Raw genomic sequence first — 15,496 nt, forward strand, 5'->3', positions numbered from 1 at the left:
TAGCACCTGGCATGGCACTTGTGCACATGCCAACTCTTGAGTGAGTATTGTCTAGCTTGAATCGCTGAAACCACCTGGTCCGCTTTACATGTAAGGAAACTGAAACCCCGTGAGAGACAGTTACTTGCATAAGGTCACACAAGCTAGCTGGGAAGATTAAGCATGAAAAGCACCCAGCACTTGACATGTGCTCTGCATTCAATCAGCATCAGTGTCCTTTCTTTCTAAGTGGCAGAGCCAGCAGAAGAGTTCAGATCTTTTAACTCTGACACCTCTGCCCTTGTCCCTCACCATATTGCCTCTGAGTTACTTGTCTAAAATCAGGTAGCTTGTTAAGGCTAAAATGGGGTTTGTTGGCAGTAGAGCAGCTGCTGACACCTTGTTCACGAACAGCATCTGTGCCCATGATTTCAGTGCAATGGTTAAAGAACAGGGGCTCTGGAGCCAGACTGCCGTTTACTAGCTATGTGACCTCATTTAATCTCTGTATGCCTCAGCTTTCTCATTGTAAAATGGGATTGAAATTGTGTTTAATTTCATAAGGTTGTGAGGATTAAATGAGTTCAAATACATAAAGTGCTCAGGAAAGTGCCTGGTATATAGTAAACACATTATTAAGTATTTGCTCCTATTCAAGTTAAAGTTAAGTTTTTACTGCTGTAGTGGTGGCAAGAGAGTTGGAAACTGCAATCGGCCTTCACAAGGACAGCCATTTGTTAATATAGGAGTTTTTTATTTCTGAATAAGATAAGATTCCTATAAGTGCTTTAAGGGGCTGGGGACTCTATAGTGTGAATTCTCAGGGGGGCTGGGAGACTTCTTTGGAACATAAAGAAGAAAAAAAAAGAGTCAACCAGTACAAAATGAGGAAACAAGAATTGAAAAAACTGAGGAGAGGCTTAGGAACCTCTGAGACAACTTAAAGACTCTCAAGGATTGAGTACAAGACTTCTGGCCAAAATAGAGGCCTAGACAGACACAGTGCATCTCTCTTTACAACTAAGAAGGAATACAACTACCTCAAAACTAAAGACAACCAGAAGTTCCAGAAAATCGAGCTGCAAGGAAGTCCAACAAAGATAGAAAGAAGAAAAACTCATCCAGACAGGTAGGAGGGGCGGAGCCAGGGCAGAGAGGACAGTGGTGGTGGCAGCAGCAGTGGCGACAGAGGCAGCAGACCAGTGGGAAGTGCAGTCACACATTTTAAAAAGTAGGGAGGGACACCTGGGGAGCACTCCCATCAAGAGACAAGATGGAGTCCTGGCTGCTGTAACTCAGTGGATTGAGCATCGGTCTGTGGACCAAGTGTCGCTGGTTCGATTCCCAGTAACAGCACATGACTAGGTTGCACACCAGATCCCCATTTGGGGGTGTGTGAGAGGTAACTGCACATTGGTGTTTCTCTCCCTCTCTTTCTCCTTTCCCCTCTCTCTTAAAACAGATAAATAAAATAAAACAAAAATAAAATAAGGTAACCTTGTTTAAAAATTAATTAATTAATATTATTAAAAAAGAGAAAGAGAGACAAGACTGCACAGCAGTCATGGTCCCATAACCAGGGAAAATAAAGCCTCATTGCTTCTGACTGTGCAAGCCAGTGGGGGTGGGGGTAGAGGCAGAAACTGCCAGCCTCTCAGCAGAGTCCACTTGTTTAAAGGGCCCCTATGGTCATAGAATATCCACAGATCCACCCAATCTGAGAATGATGGCCAGGACAACAGCTAGAGGGGCGCAAGTCCCATACGGAAATGGGAGAAGTGCCTGGAAAAGGTCGGGGAGTGCTGAGCAAGAGGCATTGTTCCCTCTCAGACCCATCCCCCACATACAGCGTCACAGGATGGTGAAATGGGTCCTGGTACTGATGAATACCTAAGGCTCCACCCCTTACAATGTAACAGGTGCAACAGCTCTACCTAAGACACAGAGACAAACACAGGAGCCTGTCAAGTTGAGGAGACAGAGAAGTATGGCCCAAAAGAGGGAATGGATCAAGGTTCCAGTGGGAGAACTAAGCGATGAGGAGATAGCCAACCTAAGAGACATAGAGTTCAAAACACTGGTAATAAAGATGCTCACAGACTTGACAGATATGTTTAAGTATTGCAAATGCACAAGGGAAGAAGCGAAGGCTAAGCTAAATGAAACAAAGGAAACCCCAGACAAAACCAATGGTGAAGGGAAGGAAACTAGGGTTCAAATCAATAATTTGGAACATAAGGAAGAAAAAAATAGTCAATCAGTACAGAATGAGGAAACAAGAATTGAAAAAAATGAGGAGAGGCTTAGGAATCTCTGGGACAACTTTAAATGTGCCAACATCCGAATCATAGGGGTGCCAGAAGGAAAAGAGGAAGAGCAAGAAATTGAAAGCTTATGTGAAAAAATGATGAAGGAAAACTTCCCAATTTTGGTGAAGGAAATAGACATACAAATCCGGGAAGCACTTCCGGCCAAGATGGAGGCCTTGACTGACAAGTTCTGTCTCCCTCCACAACTAAGAAAGAATACAACTACCACAAAACCAGAAATAACCAGAATTCCAGAAAATAAAGCTACATGAAAGTCCAACGTATGAAGTTATAAAGAAGTGGTGCTCATCTGAATAGGTAGGAGGGGCGAAGCCGGGGGCGGAGAGGTCAAGCTGTGCTGGTGACGGTAGCTGCAGCAATGGCGACAGGACAGTGGTAAGCACAGACATCGTATTTAAGGGGAGGCGAGAAGTGCCTGGGGAGCACCCTTGATGCTGACCAAACCCGTCAGCTCACGATTCCAATGCCAGGAAAGGCAGACTCCCATTGCCTCAGACTATGAGGGCAGGAGGGTGTGGGGATGGAGGAGGAGGCTCCCAGTCTCTCAGCAGAGAGCGAGTGGCAATAATTCATCTTAGACCCCCACCCCCACACAAAACACTGCAGTGTGGTGAGAAGGGTTGCCTGGTAGTGACAAGTGCATGGGGCTTGGCCCCCTATAGCGTAGGAGGTGTGACAGACCCACCCAGGAAGCAAAGGTAAACACAAAACTATCAGGATGGCACAGTTCATGATAGAGATCCCAGTGACGCAGCTGACAAGACACAAATATCTGATCTAACGGCTCAAGAGATAGGAAATCTTTCTGAGGCACAGTTCAGAATTTGGTTATACGAATGCTTACAGACCTAACAGCAGATCTTAAATAAGACAGGGAAGGAATGAAAGCTAGTCCTGCTGAAATGAATAAAAACACATATGAAACTAGTGGTGAGGGAAAGAAAACCAGGGATCAAATCAACAAATCGGAACAAAGGGAAGGAACAAAGAGTCAATCAATGCAGAAAGAAGAAATGAAAAGTGAGGAAAATGAGGAGAGGCTCAGAAACCTATGGGACAGCTATAAGTGGAACAACATCCAAATCATAGGGTTTCCAGAAGGTGAAGAAGAAGAACTAGAAATTGAAAAATTATGTGAAAAATAATGAAGCAGAACTTCCCTAACTTGGGGAAGAAAATAGACTTACAGGTCCAGGAAGCACAGAGAGTTCCAAAAAACTGGACCCAGGGAGCACCACACCAAGACACATTATAATCAAAATGTCAAAAATTAAGGATAAAGAGAGAATCTTAAAAGCAGCAAGAGAATAGAAGGGAACTACATACAAAGGGGTCCCAAGAAGACTATCAGCTGATTTCTCAAAAGAAACTCTGCAGGCAAGAAGGGACTGGCAAGAAATATTCAAAGTAATGAGAAGCAAAAACTTACAACCATGATTACTCTATCCAGTGAAGCTGTCATTTAGAATAGAAGGTCAGAGAAAGTACATCCAGAACAAAGTAAAACTGAAGGAGTTCATCAGATCCAAACCACTGTTATATGAAATGTTAAAGGGACTTGTTTATGAGAAACAGGATCAAAACTATGGTAACTAAAATGAAAACTGTATCACAACAATCAACAACAGAAGCTAGGGAATTGAAACAGAGGCAAACTAAGTAGGCAACGAGAGTGGGAAAAGAATTATAGGTATGGGGAACATTTTGAGGGGAGATCAGTGGGGAAAGGGAGAAAGGGAGGGAGGTGGTACAGGAATTAAGAAGCATAGTAGGAGGGAGTGGAGTAGATAGGAAGATGTTGAGAAGGACTACAGGCACAACCAATGGGGGGTGGACAACTGGAGGGAGGGTGGTCACTGGGCAGAGGGGAACAAAGGGAAAAGAAATTGGGACAACTGTAATAGCATTATCAATAAAGCATGTTAAAAAAAAAATACAGGAAGCACAGAGAGTCCAAAACAAGATAGACCCAAAGAGGACTACACCAAGACACATCATAATTAAAATGCCAAAGGTTCAAGATAAACATAAAATCTTAAAACAAACAAAAGAAAAGCAGAAAGTTATCTATAAAGGGGTGCCTATAAGACTATCAGCTGATTTCTCAAAAGAAACTTTGTTGGCACAAGGGACTGGCAAGAAGTATTCAATGTAATGAAAAGTAAGGACCTACATCCAAGATCACTCTATCCAGGAAAGCTATCATTTAGAATGGAAAGGCAGAGAAAGTGCTTCCTAGACAAGGTCAAGCTAAAGGAGTTCATCATCACCAAGCCCTTATTATATGATGTGTTAAAGGGACTTATTTAAGAAAAAGAAGATCAAAACTATGAGCATTAAAATGACAACGAACTTACAACTAGCAACAACTGAGTCTAAAAAATAAAAACAAAATCCAAGTAAGCAAACCAGAATAGGAATAGAATCATAGGTATGGGGATCATTTGGCAGGTTATCATTTGGGAGGGGGAATGGGGAGAAATGGGGAAATGGTGCAGGGATTAAGAAGCATATTGGTTGGTACAAAATAGACAGGGAGAAGTTAAGAATAATACAGAAAAGGGTGAAGCCAAATAACTTATATGCATGACCCATGGACATGAACTAAGGGGGGTGGGATTGCTGGAGGGAAGCAGGGTACTGGCCAGAGGGGAGCAAAGGGAAAATAGAAACTGGGACTACTGTAACAACATAATCAATAAAATGTACTTAAAAATTAAAAATAATAAAGGATTGAGTACAGTACAGTGCCATACAGTTTTGGGATAATTAGTAAGCAATGATCAATAACTCCTGGGGAGATACTGCCCTGGGATAATCATCCTCTGTTCACAGCACACTAAGGGCTGAGATGGGATGCTGGCCTTCTGCAAGCACATCTTTTTCCTTCAAAATCTTTAAAATTCTTAGCATCGGACAGTCAGCAGAACCCCTAAGCACAAAGAAAGTGGCTGAATGCCAAAGCACTAGAGCCAGGAAAACTATGTAAGAGGCAATTTTGCTCCTGCCAAGAATGGGATGCTATTTCCTACCCCTGCTCGACCCTGGGCCCCCCAACCTCCTCTCATTCCCATCCTCCTTCCACCCTCAGTCCTATGAGCCACAGGTTTCTGCATGAAAAAGCTATTAGGAACTGCTCACTCAGGATATTTCCTCCTGACCTACTTCCTACGTGCTGAGGCAGAATGCTTGCCCTCCTGAGAAAGGTAGCATTAGCTCAGCATTCCCCCAACCAGTGTCATCCCGGATGCTGAGTATCTGTCACTAATTCACAGCCAATTGCCATACCTAGGACGTGTTTTTTCTTAATGGTTTCTCATGTCAACACATGGACTGACTAACCCAACAGGTTCCTGGAACAGAGCTGAAACCGATTTCCTTGTATAAATGTGCTTTCTGCTTTTTCTGTTGTGTGCCTGTTTCTGTAATTTGGCTCCTGTTATTAACATGTTGGATCTCCTGACCTGTCCCTTTAATCTTCTTATCTTCTGTACCTAGTTTTCCATCTCCTTATCTCTCTTTCTTTGTTTTACTTTTCGTGACATTTTATAGACTTCTAATTTTTCAAGTTAAATTTAAATATTTATGTTTTCATTTTATATTTTTAATTTCCAAGAGTTCTCTTTTTTTTATTCTCTGAATATTCCTCTTTTTAATAGGATACTATTTGTATTTCATTTATGTAGTAGTTTCTATTCTGTCTCCAGGATATTATTAATCTTTTCCTTTTTGAACTTTTATTCTCTCTACATTTTTTTCCTCTGTTTCTTTTTTTTAATTTTATTTTGAGCTCTGTCTTCCATGTAGGCTTTTTATTTATATTAGCGAGATCCTAAACAGGTGAATAGAGAGGGAACTAGGTAGTGACGGATAGAAGACTTCTTCATTGTACCCCTTTAAGTCTTTTGAATTCTGAGCTATTTTAATAAAAAGTCTATTCAAAGAACAAAACAAAACTCTTTGAAGTTTGTTTTAAGCTTTATGTACATAGGTATAGCTTGTTCATTGGATAACTTCACTAGAGGAATACTAAGATGGGATGTCGAGGGGACTTCCAAATGTCAGTGTTTAAAACTTTCTCTCTGGGCCATTAAATATTTTCTGATAAGAATCTTCTAGACTCCTATTTGGGGATAGGTGTTAGTGGAGGGCATAAGCCTAGCTGATGGTTTTCTGAATGAGAGCAAAAGACTGAATATTGCACTGTTCAGAATCCAGATTTTCAGCCTAGTACTTCAACCCTCTCCCAATTATACAGGCATACCTTGTCTTATTACATTTTGCTTTGTTGCCCTTTGCAAATACTGTTTTGTTTTTGTTGTTGTTTTTAACAAATTGAAGGTTTGTGGCAACCCTGCATTGAGCAAGTCGATTGATGCCATTTTTCCAAAAGCGTTTGCTTACTTGTTTTGTTTTGTTTTTGCCACATTTTTTCCATAAATCCTCACTTGAGGATATGTTTATTGGTTTTTAGAGAGAAGAAGGGAGAGAGAAGAACACTGATGTGTGAGAGAAACATAGCTCTGTTGCCTTATATGCCTCATATGCTCCCCTACCAGGGATCAAACCCAAGACCTTTCAGTGCACAGGAGAACTCTCCAAACAACTGAACCACCCAGCCAAGGCTCGCTGTGTCACATTTTGATAATTCTTGCAATATTTCAAACTTCGTAATTATTATATTTGTTATGATGATCCGCAATCAGTGATCTATCTTTGATGTTACCACTGTAGTTGTTTTGGAGCACCATGAACCATACCCATAGAGGCTACGGAAGAAAAGTTTGAAGCCAGCAGAGGTTGGCTCCTAAGTTTTAAGTAAAGAAGCCATCTCCATAACATAAAACACAAGGTGAAGCAGCAAGTGCTGTTGAAGCTACAGCAAGTTACCCAGAACATCTAGCTAAGATAATTAATGAAGGTGGCTACATACCTTAAACAACTGATGTTCAATATAGATGAAACAACCTTATGTTGGAAGAAGGTGCCATCTAGGACTTTCATGGCTAAAGAGGAGAGGTCAAGGCCTGGCTTCAAAGCTTCCAAGGACAGGCTGCCTCTCTTATAAGGGACTAATGCTGTTGGTGACTTTAAGTTGAAACCAATGTTCATTTACCATTATGAAAGTCCTAGGACCTTTAAGAATTATGCTAAATTTACTCTGACTATGATATATAAAAGGAACAAAGCCTGGATGACAGCTCATTTGTTTACAACATGATTTACTGAATATTTTAAGTCCACTGTTGAGATTTACTGCTCAAGAGAAAAAAGACTCTTTCACACTATTACAACTCATTGACAATGCACCTGGTCATCCAAGTGCTCCGAGGGAGATGTACAACCAGATTAATGTTGTTGTTTTTTTGTTTGTTTTTTGTTTTTTCATGTCTCCAAGGCATGAACCAGGCATGGGCACAAACCAAAAGCCAACCTGGGATAAACAAGGAGTTACTTTGTCCCTGGATGATATGAGATTAACACCACCAAACCAGGTGCAACTCTACTCAGGTCAGGGACATTAATGTTGTTTTCATGTTTCCTAATGCCACATCTATTCTGCAGCCCATGTATCAAGGAATAATTTTGACTTTCACATATTATTATGTGCAAAATATATTTCATAAAACTATAGCTGCCATACATAGTGATTCCTATGACAGATCTGGGTAAAGTAAGTTTAAAACCTTCTGAAAAAGTTTTCTGGGTGCCATTAAGAACATTTGTGACTCATGAGAAGAGATCAAAATAGCAACATTAACAGAACTTTGGAAGATGTTGATTTCAACCCTCATGAATGACTTTGAGGGGTTCAAGACTACAGTTAAGGAAATAACTGCAGATGTGGTGGAGATATCAAAAGATCTAGAATTAGAAGTGGAACCTGGAGATGTGATTGAATTGCTGCAATCTCATGATAAAACTTGAATGGATGAGGGTTTGTTTCTTATGGTGGACAAAGAAAGTGGTTTCTTGACATGGAATCTACTTCTGGTGAATATGCTGTGAAGATTGTTGAAATGACAACAAAGGATTTTTTAAAGACTATTTTTGGGAGAGAGGGGAAGGGAAGGAGAAAGAGAGGGAGACAAACATCGATGTGTGAGAGAGACATCGATCGCTGCCTCTCGCATGCACCCAAATGGGAACCTGGCCCATAACCCAGAAAGTCACTGGGAATCAAACCAATGACTTTTCAGTTTGCAGGCTGATGCTCAACCCACTGAGCCACACTAGCCAGGATGACAACAAAGAATTTAACTTATTACATAAACATAGTTAATAAAGCAGCAACAGCGTTTGAGAGATTGGTTCCAATTTTGAAAGAAGTTCTACTTTGGGCAAAATGCTATCAAACAGCATCCCATGCTACAGAGAAATCATTTGTGAAAGGAAGAGTCAATAAATACAGCAAACTTCATTGTTGTCTCATTTTTAAATTACATTTATTGATTATGCTATTACAGTTGTGCCAATTTTCCCCCTTTGCCCCTTTCCTCCCAGCATACCTCAATCCCTCAGGCAATCTCTCCATTAGGTTCATGTCCATAGATCATGCATGTAAGTTCTTTGGCTACTCCACTTCCTATACTGTACTGTACATCCCCGTGGCTATTCTGTAACTACCTTTTGTATTTCTTAATCCCCTTACCTCTTTACCCATTTCTCCACACCCCTGTCCAGTCTGGCAACCATCCAAACGCTCTCCATATCCATGATTCTGTCTCTGTTCTTCTTGTTTGTTTCATTTGTTTTTAGATTCAATTGTTGATAGATATGTATTTATTGCCATTTTATTGTTCATAGTTTTGATCTTCTTTTTCTTAAAGAAGTCCCTTTAATGTTTTATATAATAATGGTTTGGTGATAAGGAACTCATTCAGTTTTTTCTTGTCTGGTAAGCTCTTTATCTTCCCCTTGATTCTAAATGATAGCTTTGCTGGGTAGAGCAATCTTGGCTATAGGCCCCTCCTTTTCATGACTTAGGATATTTCTTGCCAACCCTTCTAGCCTGCAAAGTTTCTTTTGAGAAATCAGCTGACAGTCTTTATGAGAACTCCCCTGTAAGTAACTAACTGCTTTTCTCTTGCTGCTTTTAAGATTCTCTCTTTATCTTTAACCTTTGGCATTTTAACTATGATGTGTCTTGGAGTGGGCCTCTCTGCATCATCTTGTTTGGGACTCTGTGATTCCTGGCCTTGCATGTCTATTTTCTTCACTAAATTAGGGAAGTTTTCTTTCATTATGTTTTCAAAATATTTCCAATTTCTTACTCTTTCTTTTCACCTTCTGGAATCCCTATGATGCAAATGTTGGAATAGTTGAAGTTGTCCTAGAGGCTGCTTACATTATCCTTGTTTTGGGGGATTCTTTTTTATCTTGTTGTACTGATTGGTTGCTTTTTATTTCCTTATGTTCCAAGTCATTGATTTGATTCTTGGCTTCATCCAATCTACTGCTGTTTCTGTAAATTGTTCTTTATATCAATTAGTGTATCCTTCATTTATGACTGGATCTTTTTTGTGCTGTTGAATCCTCACTAAGTTCCTTGAGCATCCTTACAACCAGTGGTTTGAACTCTGCACCTGACAGATTGCTTATCTCCATTTTGTTTAGCCCTTTTTCTGGAGTTTTGATCTGTTCTTTCATTTGGGCCATGTTTCTTTGTCTCCTTGTTCTGCCAGCCTCCCCAAGTTTGTTTCTATCTATTAAGTAGAGTTGCCACGACTCCCTGTCTTGGTAGTGTGGTCTAATATAGTAGGTATCCTGTAGGATCCAGTGGCACATCCCCCCCTATAATCCAAGCTGGGTATTCAGGTACACCCTTCATGTGAACTGAGAACACCCTCCTCTTATAGTTAGTCTTGATTGCTGTCAGCAGGTCAGTAGGAGGGATTTGCCCAGGCCAGTCAGCTTCAAGAACTAGCTGTGACCACTGACCACCAAGCTTCACTCTCCATGGAAGATCAGCTGTGCAGGGACAGGGTGGTGATACTCCAACGTGGTCTGTAGCTATCTACTGGATATGCAGGGTCTGGTCTTTCCTGGCCGGTGGAGGCCAAGACCAGCCCCCACCGGTGTTCTGTCTAGGGCTACAATGCATTAACTATAAAGCAATCTGAGATAGCTACTACCTGTGCTGCACTTAGACATTCTCAGATAAAGCCAAGTTGTGAATCTAGGCCGGCTGCTGCTAGTGTAGGGTCTGGGGCCACTTAGTAAGAGGTATGAGGTCTAGGGGCTTTCTTGAGAAGATTTAGGAAGTTAAAAGGCATTAGTCAAGAACACCCATTTGTGTGAAAAAGTCACTGTTCACAGCTTGGGTGGGCTCATAAATTGGGTGGTACGGAATCTTGGGGATCTCCAGGGCAGGTCAAACAGTGTTAACCAGGTTAATGGAGTCTCAGATATGGCACTCACCTGCTGGTTCTGTGGCTCTGTGGCTCTCTGGGGAGAGGGTTTAGAAGAGGTACAATGGCCTCTTCCTTCATGGGAGTAAGCTGTCCTCCAGCTCCTGCCTTGATGCTAGACACTTCAGTTCCTTCCTGTATGCCACTGGTGCCTTTCAGGCTGCTACCTCAGTGTTAGAACTCATAGGGAGTGAGCCTGAGTAAGTCCATGTGTGGGTTAAGAGGAACTGTTTGGGACTCTAGAAGTTTCTTCCATCAACTCAATTCCTTCTGGTTTTTGCAGACAGAAGTTATGGGGACTTATCTTTCTGGCACTGAAACCCTGGGCTGGGGGCACCTGGTGTGGGGCTGAAACTCCTCAGTCCTGAGATATACCTCCAAAATTTTTATCCACCACACATGGATGTGGGGCCAGCTGGATTTGCCTCTCCACCCCTTCTACCAGTCTGGATGAATGTGGTTTCTTTAACACCGTTGTTGTCAGACTTCCATTCAACTTGATTTCTGATGTTCTGAGTGATGCTTATTCTATAGTTTAGTTGTAATTTTGATGTGGTTGTGTGAGGAGGTGAGCCTTGTTTACGTATGCTGCCATGTTGACTGGAGGATTGTTGTCTTATTTTAAGAAATTTCCACAGCTACCACAATCTTCAACAACCATCACCCTGAACTAGTCATCAAGGCAAGATCTTCCACCAGCAAAAAGTTTACAGTTTGCTAAAGGTTCAAATAATGGTCAGTATTTTTTAGAAATAAACTATTTTTAAATTAAGGTATGTACATTTTTAGACATAATGATATTGCACCCTTAACAGACTACAGTATAGTATAAACATAACTTGTATATGCACTGGGAAACAAAAATAAATTGTGTTACTTATTTTATTGCAGTATTTGCTTTATTGCAGTGGCCTGAAACAGATCCTGCTATATGTTTGAGGTCAGTCTGTACACACAGTCAAGCCTGTAAGCCTCTAAAGAATGCTTCTCAAATTTCCTTAAAGGACTAGTTTTTAAATTCCCATTCTGTCAGGGACCTACGTATAGTTCTTCTGCACATGTGACTTACAATAGGAGGTCATACATCGAAACTAGTCTATATTCTCCTCAGCAAGAAAAATCCACTGAACAAACATTTGAATTTGTTAAGACAATATCAAATTCCTATAAAAATTCTAAACACTTATTTTTACTCTCTGTATTTATCTTATTGGGACTGATATCAAAGTTTTGGGACCTAAACCAGTTCATGAGCAACATTGCAAGCGAATTGTTCTAGAAAAGAACAAATCTCTAATCTATTGCCTTGAGGAGGAGCTGTCACCCTTAAAGGGTGGTGGAGGAATCTGCACCTCACTCATACATTCCTTGGTACCCTGTGTTTCTAAATCTAGTGCCTTCCTGAACTGCTCATGTCTCATTATTACTTCTTTCTGCAAGCATCAGGCCACATCCTGTACTGCTCTGCCAAGTTATTTGTCCTTTGTTCTACTGGTTTCCTCTCCTATTCCCTTTGTCTTTGCAGATATGAAAAAGAATAAAACTTGCTATCTGCAACAACATAGATGGAAGTAGAGGATATTGTGCTGAGTGAATTAAGTCAGACAGAAAAAGACAAATACCAGATGATTTTACTTATATGTTGTGGGTGCACACCCCAGCTCAGTGGAAACACTGTCCAGCAGAGGTTTCAGGATCATGGATGAGGAGAAATGAGTTGACCCGGACACTGATTTCCGTCTGGGAAGAAGAGAGGTGGCAGTTCTCTCTAGAGAAGAAAAGCCCCGAACTCTCTTTTCCTATGCCTTTTATTTGTAAAGGTATGTATGGGAGCATACACTCAGGATAGGTAAATCACCAATCAGCTTTAAACACTTGGATTACTATCAACAACTACTGATTATAGATAACAATGCAAGGAACATAGTGAACGTTCTAGATCAGGGTTCAGTGAGCATTCTGGTGTCAGATGACTACCAGGTACAGGATTTCATATGTTTTCCAGGCTTTGATCTTAGACATTCTATTTATGTTAAGCAACTGATAAGAAAAACAGAGCAAGCTTCAAAGCATAGTACACAGTCTTTAAGTCCAATTCCCATGGGAACCCCCAGAGCAGTCTCCAGGTCATGCCTGCCTTCTAGCCTTCCTGGTTTTCTGGTAAAGACTTACAGGCCTCTTTCAAGGCCTAGTTTGTAGCAAGGCTACAGTTCCCGAAACTGCACACAACGGTCCCCCACAATATGTGGAAATCTAAAAACAAAATAAACAAGCAAAACAGAAACAGACCCATAGATAAAGGGAACATTTTGATGGTTTCTAAATGGGAGGGGGAATAAGGGTGTTACTGAACAAAAAAAGGGATTTCGTCTGTCTGCAGCCACAAAATCCAAACTCAGAAGACAGTGAGAAAATAAAGCCATTTTACTCAAATGCTGTGCAATCTGGGAGAATGACAGACTCCCCATCTCATAGCTCATCTCCTCTATAAAACCAAGACAAAGGCCAACCATCCTCGGCAAGACTAAAACAAAACCCAGTGCCCACAGTTCCTGTTCCATTTTAAAGTACCATCTTTTGGTGCCTGCAGGTGGCTTCTAAGCAGTCATCCAGGTAGCTTAGCTTGTTACCGGCTTCTGCCTGTTCCAGGCTCCCTCCTGGAGGTCATGGGCCATGTGATCACATTTTGATTTCTATGGTGCATGAGCCTGTCTCCCCCTGGTTTCACCCCCAATCTGGTAGCAGAAAGAGATAAGAGTCAGGGCACTTGCCTGGGTTGTGGGCTAGGTCCCCAGCTGGGGGTGTGCAATAGGCAACCCATTGTTTCTCTCGCATATTGATGTTTCTCTCCCTCTCATTCTCCCTCCCTACCCCTCTCTCTAAAAATAAATACAAACTTTTAACAAATAAAATTTATCTATCTATTTATTTATTTATTTTTTTACCAGTGTAGGAGAGAGACACTTACTACTCCATCTTGGCCAGGATTAGAATCAGATTGTTTGTTTGTTTGTTTTAATATGCTTTATTGATTATGCTATTACAGTTGTCCCAATTTCTTTTCCCTTTGTTCCCCTCTGCCCAGTGACCACCCTCCCTCCAGTTATCCCCTGCTCAAGTCCATGCCCATTGATTGTGCTTATAGTTCTCAACATCTTCCTGTCTACTCCACTCTCTCCTACTATGCTTTTTAATTCCTGTACCATCTGCCTCCTTTTCCCATCTTCCCCCTCCCCACTGACCTACCCCCAAATGTTCCCCATACCTATAATTCTTTTCCCACTCTCGTTGCATACTTAGTTTGCCTCTGTTTCAATTCCCTAGCTTCTGTTGTTGGTTGTTGTGATACAGTTTTTATTTTAATGCTCATAGTTTTGATCCTCTTTCTCATAAACAAGTCCCTTTAATATTTCATATAACAGTTGTTTGGATCTGATTAACTTCTTCAGTTTTACTTTGTCCTGGATGCACTTTCTCTGCCCTTCTATTCTGAATGACAGCTTCGCTGGATAGAGTAATCGTGGCTGTAGATTTTTGCTTTTCATTACTTTGAATATTTCTTGCCAGTCCCTTCTTGCCTGCAGAGTTTCTTTTGAGAAATCAGCTGGTAGTCTTCTTGGGACCCCTTTGTATGTAGTTCCCTTCTATTCTCTTGCTGCTTTTAAGATTCCCTCTTTATCCTTAATTTTTGACATTTTGATTATAATGTGTCTTGGTGTGGTCCTCCCTGGGTCTGGTTTTTTGGGAGCTCTCTGTGCTTCCTGGACCTGTAAGTCTATTTTCTTCCCCAAGTTAGGGAAGTTCTGCTTCATTATTTTCCACATAATTTTTCAATTTCTAGTTCTTCTTCATCTTCTGGAAACCCTATGCTTTGGATGTTGGCCTTTTTATAGCTGTCCCATAGGTTTCTGAGCCTCTTCTCATTTTCCTCACTTTTTGTTTCCTCTTTCTGCATTGGTTGACTCTTTGTTCCGATTTGTTGATTTGATCCCTGGTTTTCTTTCCCTCACCACTAGTTTCATATGTGTTTTTGTTCATGTCAGCAGGACTAGCTTTCATTCCTTCTCTGTCTTGTTTAAGATCTGCTGTTAGGTCTATAAGCATTTGTATAACCAAAGCTCTGAACTGTGCTTCAGAAAGATTTCCTATCTGCTGATCTGTTTGATTAAATATTTGCTGGCTGGTCAGCTGCATTACCAAGATCTCTATCATGATATGTGCCATCCTGACAATTTTGTGTTTACCTTTGCTTCCTGGGTGGGGCTGTCACACCTCCTATGCTACAGGGGGTGGAGCCCCGTGCACTCATCATTACTGGGCGACCCTTCTCACCACACTGTGGCGTTTTGTGTGGGGTGGGTGTCCAAGACGGATTCCTGCCATTCACTCTCTGCTGAGAGACCAGGAGCCTTCTCCTTCATCCCCACACCCTCTGGCCCTCACGGTCCGAGGTAATGGGGTCTACCTTCCCTGGCATTGAAATAGCAAACTGACAGATTTGGTCCACAGCTGAGGGTGCTCCCCAAGTGCTTCTCGCCTCCCTTTAAACACGGCTGTCTGTGCTCACCGCTGTCCTGCTGCTATCGCCGCAGCTGCCGCCATCAGCACAGCTTGACATATCCGCCCCGACTTCACCCCTCCTACCTATCTGGATGAGCATCATTTCTTTATAACTTCATACATTGGACGTCGATGTATCTTTGTTTTCTGGAACTTCTGGTTATTTCTGGTTTTGCGGTAGTTGTATTTCTTCTTAGTTGTGGAGGGAGATAGAGT

General features: G+C 41.5%; 1 protein-coding gene and 1 non-coding gene across 2 annotated transcripts in view; one reads left to right on the forward strand and one right to left on the reverse strand.

The window, feature by feature from the left end:
• Positions 1-15,496, forward strand: part of NINJ2 (ninjurin 2) — a 107,113-nt gene that overhangs the window by 53,095 nt on the left and 38,522 nt on the right. The gene's annotated exons all lie outside the window — the stretch shown is intronic.
• LOC150012489 (small nucleolar RNA SNORA48) lies at positions 7,695-7,830 on the reverse strand. Its single transcript, XR_016511047.1, has one exon. It is a non-coding gene; the product is annotated as a small nucleolar RNA SNORA48 (small nucleolar RNA).

Source organism: Furipterus horrens, unplaced genomic scaffold (assembly GCF_987537825.1).
Source record: "Furipterus horrens unplaced genomic scaffold, mFurHor1.1.pri manual_scaffold_4, whole genome shotgun sequence".
NCBI lineage: Eukaryota > Metazoa > Chordata > Mammalia > Chiroptera > Furipteridae > Furipterus > Furipterus horrens.